The following is a 16,719-nucleotide window of genomic DNA, read 5'->3' as shown; positions in this document are numbered from 1 at the left end:
ACCCTCGTACAGGTTTCTCAGGAGACAGGTAAGGTGGTCTGGTACTCCCATCACTTTCAGAATTTGCCACAGTTTGTTGTGATCCACACAATCAAAGGCTTTAGCGTAGTCAATGAAGCAGAAATAGACGTTTTTCTGGAATTCTCTTGCTTTCTCCATGATGCAGCGAATGTTGGCGATTTGATCTCTAGTTCCTCTGCCTCTTCGAAACCCAGCTTGTACTTCCGGTAGTTCTCGGTTCGCATACTGCTGAAGCCTAGCTTGTAGGATTTTGAGCATCACCTTGCTGGCATGTGAAATGAGCGCAATGGTGCGGTAGTTTGAACACTCTTTGGCGTTGCCCTTCTTTGGAATTGGAATGTAAACTGACCTTTTCCAGTCTTGCGGCCATTGTTGAGTGTTCCAGATTTGTTGGCATATTGAATGCAGCACTTTAACAGCATCATCTTTTAGGATTTTAAATAGCTCGGCTGGAATACTGTCATCTCCGCTAGCTTTGTTGTTAGTAATGCTTCCTAAGGCCCACTTGACTTCACTCTCGAGGATGTCCGGCTCAAGTTCAGTGACCGCACTATCATGGCTATCAGGGACATTCAGATCTTTCCTGTATAGTTCTTCTGTGTATTCTTGCCACCTCTTCTTAATCTCATCTGCTTCTGTTAGGTCCCTGCCTTCTTTGTCCTTGATCATGCCCGTCTTTGCACAAAACGTTCCCTTGAGATCTCCAATTTTCTTGAAGAGATCTCTAGTCTTTCCCATTCTGTTGTTTTCCTCGATTTCTTTGCATTGTTCATTTAAGAAGGCCTTCTTGTCTCTCCTTGCTATTCTCTGGAACTCTGCATTCAGTTGGGTATATCTTCCCCTTTCTCCCTTGCTTTTCGCTTCCCTTCTTTCCTCAGCTACTTGTAAAGCCTCATCAGACAGCCACTTTGCTTTCTTGCATTTCTTTTTCTTTGGGATGGATTTCGTTGCTGCCTCCTGAACAATGTTACGGACCTCCGTCCATAGTTCCTCAGGCACTCTGTCTATCAGGTCTAATCCCTGAAATCTATTCCTCACCTCCACTGTATATTCATCAGGGATATGATTTAGGTCATACCTGAAAGGTTTAGTGGTTTTCCCGACGTTCTTCAATTTAAGCCGAAATTTTGCAAGAAGCAGCTCATGATCTGAGCCACAGTCAGCTCCAGGTCTTGTTTTTACTGACTGTATGGAGCTTCTCCATCTTTGGCTGCAAAGGACATAATCAATCTGATTTCGATATTGACCATCTGGTGACGTCCATGTGTAGAGTCTCCTCTTGTGCTGTTGGAAAAGAGTGTTTGCTATGATCAGCATGTTCTCTTGGCAAAACTCTATTAGCTTTTGTCCTGCTTCATTTTGTACACCAAGGCCATGCCTGCCTGTTATCCCGGTGATTTCTTGACTTCCTACTTTAGCATTCCAATCCCCTATGATGAAGAGGACATCTTTTTTTGGTGTTAGTTCTAGAAGGTGTTGTAGGTCTTCATAGAACCGATCAACCTCAGCTTCTTCGGCCTCAGTGGTTGGGGCATAGACTTGAATTACTGTGATGTTGAATGGTTTGCCTTGGATTCGTACTGAGATCATTCTATCATTTTTAAGATTGTACCCCAGTACTGCTTTTCCCACCCTTTTGTTGACTATGAGTGCTACTCCATTTCTTCTAAGGGATTCTTGCCCACAATAGTAGATATGATGGTCACCTGAATTAAATTCGCCCATGCCTGTCCATTTTAGTTCGCTGATTCCCAAGATGTCGATGTTCAATCTTGCCATCTCATGTTTGACCACCTCCAGCTTACCTTGATTCATTGATCTGACATTCCAGGTTCCTAAACAATATTGTTCTTTACAGCATCGGATTTTCTTTTCACCGCCAGACACATCCACAGCTGAGTGTCCTTTCGGGTTTGGCCCAGCCGCTTCACTCTTTCTGGCGCTACTTGGAAATACCCTCTGCTCTTCCCCAGTAGCATATTGGACACCTTCCGACCTGAGGGGCTCATCTTCCGGCGTCATCCCTTTTAGCCTTGTGATACGTTCCATGGGGTTTTCTTGGCAAGAATACTGGAGTGGGTTGCCATTTCCTTCTCCAGTGGACCACATTTTGTCAGAACTCTCTGCCATGACCTGTCCGTCTTGGGTGGCCCTGCACGGCATAGCTTATGGCTTCACTGAGTTACGCAAGCCCCTTCGCCACAACAAGGCAGTGATCCATGAAGGGGCATTGGTAATAAGCAAATGATAAAATAGATTCTTAGATATCGTACCTAGTGCTGATATCAGAACCAGGTGCTTTATTTTTTTAAAACTTAGTTTGCTTTATTTCAACTCATTAATTGCCATTCCAAGGATCATAATAATATAATAAGAACTTCCCAGAATTATGATATTATTCTGCAGAATGTTTCCAGAAAAAAAACATGACTCTGCTTGCTAGTAGGGTGGGGCTTAATGACAGGATCTGAACAATAAGTGCTTCTTGTTTGGAACATTTAGCCTGGCATCCATTGAATAGCCCTACACAATGGTCTAAAGTCTGACTTGCTACCGTCTTCTCTCATCTTTTAAGGTTGCTGAAAGTACCACTGGTTTTACTTATATTTGATTTTACACGTGGAAAGACAGGTGGTCAACAGTAATGCTCGATTTTTTCCCCCCCTGCAAAAGGCTATTCTTAGAGCTACAGGGACAGCACTAAAATATTATAAAATGAGGAGCATTCAACCTCACCTTTACTAAGAGTGTTATCAGGGTTTTTAATTAAAATACATTTTATGAGCCCCAAGGCCAAATCAAGAAGAAACCAGTGTTCGAAATATAAAGATCTGCTAACTTCACAAACATGAGCGTGCCTTAGTAGATAGTTAACATATGTTAGCAGAGCTGAAAGCACTAATCGGGGCAATTAGTGGATTAGTGGAATTAATCACAAGCTAAAAGTGTGGATTTTTAATTGGAATTTCCTCTGAGCTATTCCATCCTGATGGAACTATGTGATTCTAATAATGTAGGAAATTATGCCATCAGCTGATTCTAATAATGTAGAAATTATACCCTCCCCCCAGTTGTGTTATCACTTATATTAAGATTTGGGAAAATTTATTTTAACCAATTAATTGAAAGCAAAGTAGAGAATGGACTAAATACTTTACTCTAATCATCTAGCAACTATCAGTATGAAGTAACCATAGTAAGAGTCTGAAATAATTTCCTCTGAGCTATTCCATCCTGATGGAACTATGTGATTCTAATAATGTAGGAAATTATGCCCTTCATTGCAAGAGGAAAAAAGGCGGGATATAAAAGCAATAATAAATAAATAAATAAATAAATAAATGGGGCCTACAGATTCCTCTATGCCAACTTTGACAGTTCTTGTCTGTTAGGAATTTCATTTTTGGATCACTGGACCAGGTAAGTGTTGCCTTCTTTAGACCGGCCATGACCTGCTAGGAACTGTTTCCCATTATGTGGAACCCTGTAAAATGTGGCTCATTAGGCTCAGCTCAATCCACTAGCCATGTATTGTGCCCTGCCTGGTGCTTGACTATCTTCCTGGCTCTTGCAACGTTAGGCAGGTGGCAAAACCAGGAGGTTTATCAAGTCCTTGGTGTACTGCATTTGGCTTGACCAGTGGTGCAGACCTGCTGCAATGTAAACAGAATTAGAGAAAATGTTAGGATCTGTAGCAGAACTTGAATTTTCTAGTTCACTCAGCCACTAGTGTTCTTTACGAAGCATGTATTTTACTGTTAAAATGTGACTGTATTAAAGATACAGTTCCTCCAGAATGTCAGATATTGGCTTGGTTCAGTAATAATGACAAACCATGGTCTATCATTGCAAGAATGACTAGCAGTGAGCTTCAGGCTCACACACCCTTCTTTACGTTCCCCCTTCCTTCATGTGCATGGGGAGGAGATTATAAGCTTCTGTTTCTAGTTTGCAGCATAGTTTGCCATTTTCAAATGCAGCAAACCCTGCGCAATTCTGGCCCAGCCTATCTCAAGGAGTGCCTCCAGCAACACCAGACAGGCCACTCAACAAGATCAGCCTCGGATGGCCTTCTCTCTGTCCCATCAGCCAGGACAGCTAGGCTGGTGAGGACAAGGAAGAGGGCCTTCTCTGTGGTGGCCCCCACTCGGTGGAACTCCCTCCCTAGGGAACTCCACCATGCCCCCTCTTTAATGAGCTTCAGCCATGCATTGAAAACTTGGTTGTTCAGGCCGGCATTGGGGCGGGTTAGGGTATTTTTAGAAAATGATGTTTTAATGTTTAATTTTACTGTTTTAGACTGTTTGTACTGCTGTACATTGCCCAGAGTGGCCGGGGGACCAGCCAGATGGGTGATTAAGAAATTAAATAAATAAACTAATTATGGTTTGTACAAACCACAGTTTCCCCTCAAATCAGGATACCACCTCAGAATCAAACCATTATGAGGATTCTGGATTGAAGGCATTTGGATGAAACAGCAAACTACGAGTTGCTGAAAAGTGAAAGTGGAAGCGTCTAATCTCCCCTTTTATATGAAAGAAGAGTACAGCAAGGTGGCTTGCCTTTTCTCATTCTCAAAACCACCGTTTGTCATTATGTCTGAATTGAGCCATTGACTCGGAACTGAAGTGCAGAAGGTTTAAAATAATTTCTGGCAATATTTTTGTTTTGAATTCCATGAAAACACCAAATAGATCTTGATCCGTGTGATCTGGTATTTTATAACTAGTTTCCAGTGGAGGCTGGTGGCTCTGATGTCAGTGGAGTAGTGAATCTGTTCTGGGTTTCAGTTAGAACCAGTCAGAACTCTAAACTCCTTTAGAATTCTGACTGGTTCGGACCGAAACCCAGAGCATATTCACTGCCCCACTGACTTCAGAGCCATCAGCCTCCACTGCTAGATTCTTTAAAAGTGACTGCCAACTGGAGAAGAGGACTCAAAGGAGCAGAGGTGGGAAGGGAGAGGGTAAAGACAGAAATGGGAGAGATGTATCTGTAGAACTTGCCATCTTCTCTTCAAAGGACAGCTGCTTTTTTAGGTCAATTGCTTTTCCCTCTTTGACAGCTGATGTTTTCCCAAGTCACCACTCCCCAGCTTTTGCCCATCCTCCACTTTAAAACCTGAACAGAGCAATCCTACCTGTGTGGGTATTGAGCCTCCAATGTCAGAGGCTCTGAAGAATTCAAAGCCCCACTGGGCACATGCCAGCAGGGCAGAAGTGTGGAAGGAGTTGTGTTTTTGTTTTGTTTTTTACAAATTCCCTCCCATTGGCCTCAGCTGGTTGGGGGTGGGGGAATGTCTGGAGACCAGGAAAGCTGCCCCATGGCATGCCTCCTTTCCCCCCTCTCCATTGTCAGAGTTCCCACATCAGACTTGGAGGTTTCCATGGCAGTAGGGAACCAGACTTGGGTAGTACCAAGAACAAATTTGAGTAGTACCAAACGTTAGTCCTATGTAGAGTAGACCCACTGAAATGAATGAGACTTATGAATGAGATAGCTGTGAGTAACTTAAGTCTCATTCCCTTCAGTGGGTCTACTCTACATAGGACTAACATTGAATACTACTCTTTGCTCTGTTCATGCATAGTTTGAGTGCTTTAAACTGTCCATGTCCTCGAGCTGTACCAACTGAAACTCATCTAAGAAAACTGGATAAGACTGTGCTCTGGATACCTCACCAGATTCGCCTGAAGTAATGCTGTGTCTAAGTCCTGGCAGATCCAAGAGCTTTTATTCTGGAAGTGCCTAGCCAGTGCACTACAGTGGGCCTCAGATGGCTCCATAGTGTTCTTCGGGCCAGAATGTAAAAGGCCCCGGACAACCCTAGAAAGCTCTGCTGGGCAACATATGGATTATTTGAATAGAGGTAGTGAAATATGTTTTCCTTGCCACTCTCCCTGCCTTTGAATATACCTGGCCATAGGAGGAGAGTTCTGATGATTGGAATAAAAAGTTTGCTTTTGTGTGCGCGCGTGTGTGTGTGCGTGTGAGCATGCATGCTTACACACACACAATCGTCATAAACTTTTAAAACTTAAAAATCTGTATAGTCACTTCAGAAACAACTGAATGTTTTTACTATACTGGAACGGTAGAATAAATAGCCCTATATTTTGGTTTTGTTTGTTCTAAAGGATAAAGTATGGATAAGTTCCCACTACCACAAACTGGGGAGAAAATGAGACAATGGAAGAAGCTCCTATTAATTTTATAAAAGCCACCTCCTCCCCAACACATACACACACACACACACACGCACACTCACTCACTACAAACCACCTGTCTGAGACCCCACCTCTGCAGGTGAATTGTCAATCCTGAAACTATTGACAGCCATTAGAAGAACACTGAAGTTATTTTCTCAAATCTCTGACTCCTATCAGTGACAATTTAGGCAAAACCATCATGACAGACCCATTCACGAGTAATGAGACGGCAACCCCACAATACTATTCCTCTTCTCAGAAAAGGTTCGGCTATCATGCCAAGATAGCTGATCTAAATGGCTCACAGCTGCAAGTCAGTAAACTTGAGGAAAAGCCAACTGGACAGATTAACTGACAAGAAAGATTAAAAACTGAAAGCCTGCAAGGAGATCCATTGTTTTGTTGTTCAGTCATTCAGTCGTGTCCGACTCTTCATGACCCCATGGACCATAGCACGCCAGGCCTTCCTGTCCTACGCTCTCTCCCGGAGTGTGCTCAAGTTCATATTCATTGCATCGGTGATGCTATCCAGCCATCTCATCCTCTGCCATCCCCATCTCCTTTTGCCTTCAATCTTTCCCAGCATCAGGGGCTTTTCCAGGGAGTTTTCTCTTCGCATTAGGTGGCCAAAATATTTGAGCTTCAGCTTCAGTATCTGTCCTTCCAATGAGCACTCAGGGTTGATTTCCTTTAGGATGGACTGATTTGACCTCCTTGCAGTCCAGGGGACTCGTAAGAGTCTTCTCCAGCACCACAGTTTGAAAGCATCAATTCTTCTGTGCTCAGCCTTCCTTATAGTCTAGCTCTCACAGCCATACGTTGCTACTGGGAAAACCATAGCTTTGATTATACGAACCTTTGTTGGCAAGGTTATGTCTCTGCTTCTTACTGTGCTGTCTAGGTTTGCCATAGCTTTCCTCCCAAGGAGCAAGCGTCTTTTAATTTCATGGCTACAGTCACCATCTGCGGTGATCTTGGAGCCCAAGAAAATAAATCTGTCACTGCTTCCATTTCTTCCCCTTCTATATGCCAGGAAGTGATGGGGCCAGATGCCATGATCTGAGTTTTTTTAATGTTGAGTTTCAGCTTTTGCACTCTCCACTTTCACCCTCAACAAGAGGCTCTTTAGATCCTCTTCGCTTTCTGCCATTAGGGTGGTATCGTCTACGTATCTGAAGTTGTTGATAATTCTCCTGGCAATCTTAATTCCGACCTGTGATTCATCCAACCCGGCGTTTCTCATGATGTTCTCTGCATATAAATTAAATAAGCAGGGCGACAATATGCAGCCTTGTCATACTCCTTTCCCAATTTTGAACCAATCGGTTGTTCCATGTCCGGTTCTTACTGTTGCTTCTTGACCCTCGTACAGGTTTCTCAGGAGACAGGTAAGGTGGTCTGGTACTCCCATCTCATTAAGAATTTGCCACAGTTTGTTGTGATCCACACAATCAAAGGCTTCAGCGTAGTCAATGAAGCAGAAATAGACATTTTTCTGGAATTCTCTTGCTTTCTCCATGATCCAGCAAATGTTGGCAATTTGATCTCTGGTTCCTCTGCCTCTTCGAAACCCAGCTTGTACTTCCGGTAATTCTCGGTTCACATACTGGTGAAGCCTAGCTTGTAGGATTTTGAGCATCACCTTGCTGGCATGTGAAATGAGCGCAATTGTATGGTAGTTTGAACACTCTTTGGCGTTGCCCTTCTTTGGAATTGGAATGTAAACTGACCTTTTTCAGTCTTGTGGCCGCTGTTGAGTGTTCCAAATTTGTTGGCATGCTGAGTGCAGCACTTTAACAGTATCATCTTTTAGGATCTTAAATAGCTCAGCTGGAATACTGTCATCTCCGCTAGCTTTGTTGCTAGTAATGCTTCCTAAGGCCCACCTGACTTCACTCTCTAGGATGTCTGGCTCAAGTTCAGTGACCGCACTATCATGGCTATCAGGGACATTCAGATCTTTCCTGTATAGTTCTTCTGTGTATTCTTTCCACCTCTTCTTAACCTCCTCTGCTTCTGTTAGGTCCCTGCCTTCTTTGTTCTTTATCATGCCCATCTTTGCACAAAACATTCCCTTGAGATCTCCGATTTTCTTGAAGAGATCTCTAATCTTTCCCATTCTATTGTCTTCCTCGATTTCTTTGCATTGTTCATTTAAGAAGGCCTTCTTGTCTCTCCTTGGTATTCTCTGGAAGTCTGCATTCAGTTGGGTATATCTTCCCCTTTCTCCCTTGCTTTTCACTTCCCTTCTTTCCTCAGCTACTTGTAAAGCCTCATCAGACAGCCACTTTGCTTTCTTGCATTTCTTTTTCTTTGGGATGGACTGAGTTGCTGCCTCCTGAACAGTGTTACGGACCTCTGTCCATAGTTCCTCAGGCACTCTGTCTATCGGGTCTAATCCCGTAAATCTATTCCTCCCCTCCACTGTATATTCATAAGTGATATGATTTAGGTCATACCTGAATGGTTTAGTGGTTTTCCCTACGTTCTTCAATTTAAGCCGAAATTTTGCAAGAAGCAGCTCATGATCTGAGCCACAGTCAGCTCTAGGTCTTGTTTTTACTGACTGTATGGAGCTTCTCCATCTTTGGCTGCAAAGTACATATTCAATCTGATATCGATATTGACCCATTGTTAGCTGTTTACATATCACAAAGGTATTTTCCCATATCCAATAAACCTTCCACTGCCACCACCCCATCCCAGTAAAACTATCCCTAGTCAGAGAACATGCATCTTAGCAAGGTAAAAGGCAATGTTTGCTCCTTTACCCAAATCCACTGTTCCAGTCTCTGACTGGTGCACACTTGTTTACATGAAGAAAACAATCCCTTCTGGCTCCTGACTTCTTTCTTTCTGCTCACAAACACATTAGAATTTCCTTAACCTATATGCCCTTCCCATGCAGGGCTTATAGGTTAAGCTCTGTCCCCAAAGTTATTATTACCACTGCAGGTAAATTTCCCATCCCTGAAACATCCACAGCCATTTAAAGGAATATTAAGGATATTTCTGTGAACCGCCCAGAGAGCTTTGGCTATGGGGTGGTATAGAAATATAATAAATAAAATGAAATGTTTGGTCAAATCTCAGACTCCCATCAGATAACAGCTTAGGCAAAACTAGAGATAGACCTATTCATAGTTATCAAACAGCAAATTCACAACCCCATAATGTGTTGTGTGGCATCAAAAGCACTGGGAGAGTCTTCAGCAAAGCCGATCTGCCTGTTCACTTTACAAAAGTTTAGGGAAATGTTATCTTAAGTGGTCTTTAGTTTATTGACTCATCTTTTTACATTCAAGTTAATGATATTCAAGTCTCATACTTGAAAAGATATTGACCCCAATCCAGCTGTAGTCGACTGGTAGTTCTGAATGGGGATGTGTTTCTTTGTTCACATCAAGACGTATTCAGAACAGAACTGGCGTAGACATAGTGATCTGGTTTGCACCATTACCTTCAGCCATTTAAGTGGTTTGTAGCACATTAAAAAAACTAAGATCATGGCATGTGGCCCCATGACTTCCTGGCATATAGAAGGGGAAGAAATGGAAGCAGTGACAAATTTTATTTTCTTGGGCTCCAAGATCACCGCAGATGGTGACTTTAGCCATGAAATTAAAAGATGCTTGCTCCTTGGGAGGAAAGCTATGGCAAACCTAGACAACATAGTAAGAAGCAGAGACATCACCTTGCCGACAAAGGTCCGTCTAATCAAAGCTATGGTTTTCCCAGTAGTAATGTATGGCTGTGAGAGCTGGACTATAAGGAAGGCTGAGCGCCGAAGAATTGATGCTTTCGAACTGTGGTGCTGGAGAAGACTTTTACGAGTTCCCTGGACCGCAAGGAGGTCAAATCAGTCCATCCTAAAGGAAATCAACCCTGAGTGCTCATTGGAAGGACAGATACTGAAGCTGAAGCTCAAATAGTTTGGCCACCTAATGCGAAGAGAAAACTCACTGGAAAAGACCCTGATGCTGGGAAAGATCGAAGGCAAAAGGAGAAGGGGACGGCAGAGGATGAGATGGCTAGATAGCATCACGGATGCAATGAATATGAACTTGAGCACACTCCGGGAGAGAGTGGAGGACAGGAAGGCCTGTCGTGCTGTGGTCCATGGGGTCACGAAGAGTCGGACACGACTTAATGCCTGAACAACAACAAGCACATGCCGGGTGCCCATGGCACCTCGTTCCATAATCCATCCCCCTCTTGTAGGTTGTCATGCCATCTGAACCTGGCAAGGGTGGATTGCTGGCGAGGTAAACAAACCACCCAGAACCCGTGGGCTGTTTTAGGGTAGTGGTTGGTTTGTTAAGCACACCAACAACTCACTCTCACTGGCTTCAGACACCACAACAATCTATGGGTTACAGAACAGGCTCCTGTGGGCACCCAACATGTGCCACAAACCACGGAGGCTTGTGTAAACCACCATAGCTGAAAAGGATTGCACAAACCCACCCAGTATCACTTAAAGCAGACTACCTCTCAGCCCCCATTGCTTTCCCGTGACAGCTGCTTCCCTCCTCACAGTCTTTGAAATAGCTTTTGTTCCGTTGGCAGCATGAGCAGCCCTAGGAACTCTTGGGTCATCTCACCTCTCAGTGCTTCACAGTGAGGCATTGTGGATAAGGTGGCGCCAGGAAGCACGTGTGCCAGGCTAACTTCACTCCTTATCCATTGACAACATCACCATTCAACCTGTTCATCAAGCATGATCAAGGTTTTCTCCTTGATTCCCCCTCTGCCCCCTAAATTCAGGCCAATACCAAATCCTATTGCTTCTCTCTTTACAAGATTACAAAATTACAGACCTTCCTCTCTAATCCTTCAGTGATGTCTCTTGTCCATGTCCTGGCCATCTCTTGCCTTGACTACTGCAGTCTGCTTCTATCTGGTCTTCTGTTATCTCACCTTCATCCACTTGCACCCAGCCAGCACTCTAATGCCAAAATATTCACCTCCCTCATCTTTCTGACAATGTGACTCAACTCCTTAAAAACCTTCACTGGGTTTCTGTCCATTCCCAGATCCTGCAGTGTACAAGCTCCTTGCCCTTACTTTCAAAGCCCTCCATTGCCTGGCCCCTCCTTATCTCCCTCCATTTAAAATCCCAACAAATCCCTGTGAACTTAACTCATTCATCTCCACCTCCCTCAGCTGTCCAAAGATATCCTGCTCCCTGAAATACTCCACTTATTTTCCTTTGTTGCCCTATATGCCTGAATGCCTTTATGCAACCATCTCCCTTATTTCTGTTCAGTCCCTCCTCAAAATTCACCTTTTCCTGGAAGCCTTTGAATGAAGCCCGCCTCCCAATCCCTATCCCTTACTGTAACTAAGCCAAAGTAGATGTAATTGATGTAAACACATCTTTTTCCCCGGCTTACCTTGGGGTAGGAACTGGTGATACCTGTTCTCTGTAAAGCATCATGTATGTAAATGATGCTATATAAATAAACAATTGGGCTTAGTAACAGATTTGTGTAGGATTGCAGCCTAAACAGTGTTAACAGCTGCAATTTAAACTCGCTAATCAGCTTCTGGAAGACAATCCCAAAGCACATCCCTTGTTCCTCTTTCACATAATGATGAGATGCTTTTCTTTCCTGGGCAGTTGGAATCCTAGCAAGGCTGACTCAGCACTTTATCATTCCAAGGACAAAAAAACAGCTCTTAAGTTTGAACAAGTTATGCAATTGACAATGTCTGGATCTTGTCTTGTCTGAGAGACTGAGACATTACAAACAAGGACACTGTTCTGCATAGATATCAAACCTTTCATGGTATGTTTTCCAAATGAACATTTTATCCCATCTTTTTTTAGGTAGAATTCTCTCTTCTGCTTTGCGATCTGCTTCAGCTGTAAACAGGGGAAGGACAGCAATATTATAATCATACCAAATATGATTAATATCAGTTAAATACCACCACCACCACCACCAGGCTCAGTAGTCTCAAATTGTGATGTTTCTTTATGGCTATTCTAGTGAATTTCCATGAAATATTGCAGTATGTTCTCCTCCTACTTGCTTTTTATTTATTTTTTTTTACTCATTTGTATTTGGGATTATCTGAAAATTTTGGAGGAGGCTCAAGCTAAAGTTTCTTTCAGAAGTGCAGCTGAGATCTTTTTATCTGAGCAAGCATTTTGTGCCCTGGAATAAAAAAGGAAGACTTGGGGTGGGGGGATTTGATTCCTTTGGGTTGGATCCAATGGTCGCCATCTGCCAGCAGAATGGAAACTGCCGTCAGAACAGTTTCACCCTCCTCCTTCCCCTCCCCACAGCCCCCCCAATACCTCCCAAATCTTCTATGGAGCATTTAGGGGCCCTCTGGAGCAGATGGGGGGGGGGTTGGAGGTCTAGAGTGGGAAGGAAAGCAAGGGAAAGTCCCATTGCACAAGCAGAAATCTGCTCCCACAACACTGGCTTTAATCCCTTCTAACAGCCCTATCCTATGCATGTTTATTTAGAGGCAATTCCTATTATGTTCAATGGGACAATAAGTAACATACATGTTACCCACCCTAGGCCTTTGAGCATAGAACAGTTAAAAAGAAATCCAGACAAATGGGCTGATAAAAGGAATACTGTGCATTTTGACCCCATGGCCCAATATTTGTCTGTTGTAATCAAATTAATGACATCCATGATATTTTGCCTTAGTATAAACTAGGGCCCCTTCATGGATCACTGCCTTGTTGTGGCGAAGGGGCTTGCGTAACTCAGTGAAGCCATAAGCTATGCCGTGCAGGGCCACCCAAGACAGACAGGTCACGGCAGAGAGTTCTGACAAAATGTGGTCCACTGGAGAAGGAAATGGCAACCCACTCCAGTATTCTTGCCAAGAAAACCCCATGAAACATATCACAAGGCTAAAAGATATGACGCCAGAAGATGAGCCCCTCAGGTCGGAGAGCGCAGGACAGGAAGGCCTGGCGTGCTATGGTCCATGGGGTCACGAAGAGTCGGACACGACTGAACGACTGAACAACAACAACAACAATAAACTAGGGTGGGCAGTTTGGGAGGTCTGGGAGCCAATTTCAACCCCCCAGGGCCACATCCACACACACCCCGCTACCGTGTGCTGCTGAATTTTGGCTGCCGCAGCATCAAAACAGTTGGTAGTTTGCTGCCAAATATCAGCAGCAAACGTTGACATTGGTGGCAAACCAAGGTTTTAAAGCTAGTTTTGGCCTTTTAAAGCCAGTGTTGAAGTTTGCTGACAAAATTCTGTGCCAGTCCTCCAGTTGTTTTGCCACCGCTGCTGCCACCACAGCAGCAAATCCAGCAGCAAATCCAGCATTTAAGGCCGAAGCTATAAACTCTGGGTAAAAATAAAGTTTAAATAAATTTAGGTAGGATACGATGACTTAGAGCCAAACCTCATGCATCTGCCTGTACTTGGTCATGTAGTTGCCCTTTGTCTGTAAATGAGGCTGGTGCAGCCCCAACCTTTGACAGATGGGGGCTGCAGCTGAGCCCCTTGGAACATACAGCAACAGCAAAAGGTGCATCCATCTCAGCTATGCTGTCTCTCTCCTAGAATTGTTCCTACCAACACAACTCTCTTTAATAGTCAAAGGGCTGGGCTGTAAGGAATGTCGTATAGCTGGAACAGCAGCAGTAATGTGTCACCTATGGGCACTGTTCTTTGAATTGCACCATTTTCTGTTGAGTAGTCTGCAGCTGCAATGTTTGCATTGGAAACGATGGCTTCAGTAGACCTCTCTCTGGCTTGTCTTCAAAACAACTAAGGGCTCTATTTTACTTAGAGAACATAATCCTTAGCTCACAGAACCATGGTTCTCCTTTTAGAAACAGCCACCAAGTCAATTTCTCACCTCCCACGATACAGAGCCTAGTGGGAGCTGACATGCTTTTAAAAAGATGGCTTCTGTAGTATCCAGTTTCAACCAATAAAAGTGTCAGTGTTCAGCTGAAAGAGCTTTCTTTCAAGAGCAGTATCCGACACCTCTCCCACCCCCACACTGTCATCTGGTTTTTGACTTTCAACCTGTCAGAGATGAGCACAAGTGGCTTCCCCGTTTGTTTTTCACGTTATGGGACAAAAATGGCCCCATTTTCATGTTGTCTATTTAAACTTATTTTAGTCTGGCTTTAAGGATGGAGCCCTCTTGATCTGATAGTTTTATCTTCCCCCCAAGTGATGATTAAAACATTTAGTTTGGTGTTCCAACAAGTGCAGCATCACCATGTGGATGTGTTTGTGCGTGACACATGCGTATTAAATACAAATGTAATTGCTTGGTACAATCCAGAAAATAAAGAGTTAAGCATGCTCCCATTAATTTTAGAAGGGCTTCAGGATACAATTTTTCATCCTTTAGTTTTCCCCTTTTAAAATTATTATTGGTTCTGCATTTCTTGCCAGTCTGTTCTATAGAATTCTCTAGGACAAGGGTGGGCAGAATGTAGTTTTGAATCAACTGACAGACTCTCGATGGTTTGCAATAGGTTGGCAAGGATTTCTGAATTCCATTTTTTTTTTTTAGCAATAACAACAAAGTGACCCTCCCCCAAATTAGACTGTTGAAATTAAGAAAGTTTAGGGCACACCACCTGTGGTTTCTACTGCTTCCACCTCGCTGGGGGAAAGACTCAATAGTTTCAGTGTTATGAAGCACTATAAAGCTCAGATTTAGCGTTTTCTCAAATTAAATGTGACTCCTTTGGTACCCTGTGGAGTGCGCAGTGCCCTGCAGAGTGCAGCTTGGGGGCCAAAAATGGGCCCCAAATCCCCCAAAGTTGCCCACCCTTGGCTTAGGATAACCAGGAATTGGTTTATGCATGGAAGGACTATGAACTTAGCTCAGTTCTAGTACTTAAAACAAATTCCTTTGCTCCGCAGTTGCTCACAGGTAAGACATTATTTAATTCTAAGTGTCTTGTAAATCTTTTGCACCTGGCTGCATTTGGTAGATCAAAAGGCTCTAATAAAACACAATGTAGATCGCACTAGCTTGAAATCTGATCTCCTCTGTTCTAGGAGCCCCTTTTGTAACATACCTGATTGGATTTTGGATTTTTTCTTATGGACCAACACCGCCTTCTTTGCGCTCTGTGTGTGTGTGTGTGTGTGTGTGTCCTCAGTAAATATTCCATGATCACACATGGATCCTTAATATTGACTTTGGCCTTCTCTTGTCTTGTGAATTGTAGGAATTAGCTTTCACGGGGCTGTCTCCACGACAATGGAAGGAGAAGCAAAAGGAGACTTACCAGTATTTTATTCAAAGAATCGGCTTTGGTGCGCTGTGGTCTGTGCAGGGCTCCATGAGTGAGTGCACCGTTCCAGTATAAGCCGCTTCACAGAACATACTTCCAGGTGGGGTGGGGGGATTGGAGTAAACATCATTAGACTGGCAGGAGCTGCTCAACCAATAAGAAAGCCTCCCCCCCAATCCCCATCCAGGCTCTCCTTTTTCCTTCCCTGTAAAGTGATGGATGGAAGCTTAGTCTCATTAACCACAATGGGAGTTACTTCTGAGGACACCCCTTCCCCAAGCTAACCCTGATTCCAGCAATTGTTTTTTACTTATTTCCCCTCTAAAACCGCTATCTCAATTTGTCACTATCGCATGATAGCGCTAATGCACAATAGTGACATACTGAGAGATATGTGGCATGGCTATTGCTGGACAAATGCATGATAGTGACCTATTGACACTGAAAACCCCTTTGTAGGTGTGGGGTTTTTTTACTTCTTCCATTCTGGATGGGAGATTTCTTTCACGTCTCTATGCCTCTATCACACATTTGCTCTATCACGCATTTGTGCTATTGTACAATGGTTTTACAACATTATAAAAACTTGTACAGTTAAAACATATAAATAGAAATATACAAAAGTTAAAAATATAATTAAATCATCAATAATGTTAAATTGTATAAAATATCAGAATTTAAAACAATATAAACAATAGTACCCATCCATCATATTCTCGCAGGTCCAGACTATCTATCCCTATACGCCTGCAGGAACAAAACATACCAAGGAGGGTGTCTTTGCCTGGGAAAGGAATTCCAGAGCCTTGGGGCAGCCACTGAGAAGGCCCTCTCCCGTGTTCCCACCAGGCGAGCCTGTGTTGGTGGCGGGACCAGGAGAAGGGCCTTCCCTGAAGATCTCAGGGCATGAAGAGGCTCATAGGGGAGAATACAGTCTTTCAGATAACCTGGACTCGAGCCATATAGGGCTTTATAGGTCATGACTAGAACTTTGAATTGTGCCTGGAAACAAACTGGAAGCCAGTGAAGCTGTTTTAGCAGGGGAGTTGTATGCTCCCTGTAGTCTGCCCCAGTCAACAGTCTGGCAGCAGGTCTTTGAATCAGCTGAAGTTTCCAAACACTCTTCAGAGCCAGCCCCACGTAGAGTGCATTACAGTAATCTAGTACATGCATATCTTCAAAGTTTGTTGTTGTTGTTGTTCAGTCGTGTCTGACTCTTTGTGACC

Source organism: Heloderma suspectum, chromosome 1 (assembly GCF_057233095.1).
Source record: "Heloderma suspectum isolate Gila_16-S chromosome 1, 16-S_ref, whole genome shotgun sequence".
Lineage (NCBI taxonomy): Eukaryota > Metazoa > Chordata > Lepidosauria > Squamata > Helodermatidae > Heloderma > Heloderma suspectum.
This window is presented reverse-complemented; position numbering follows the sequence as displayed.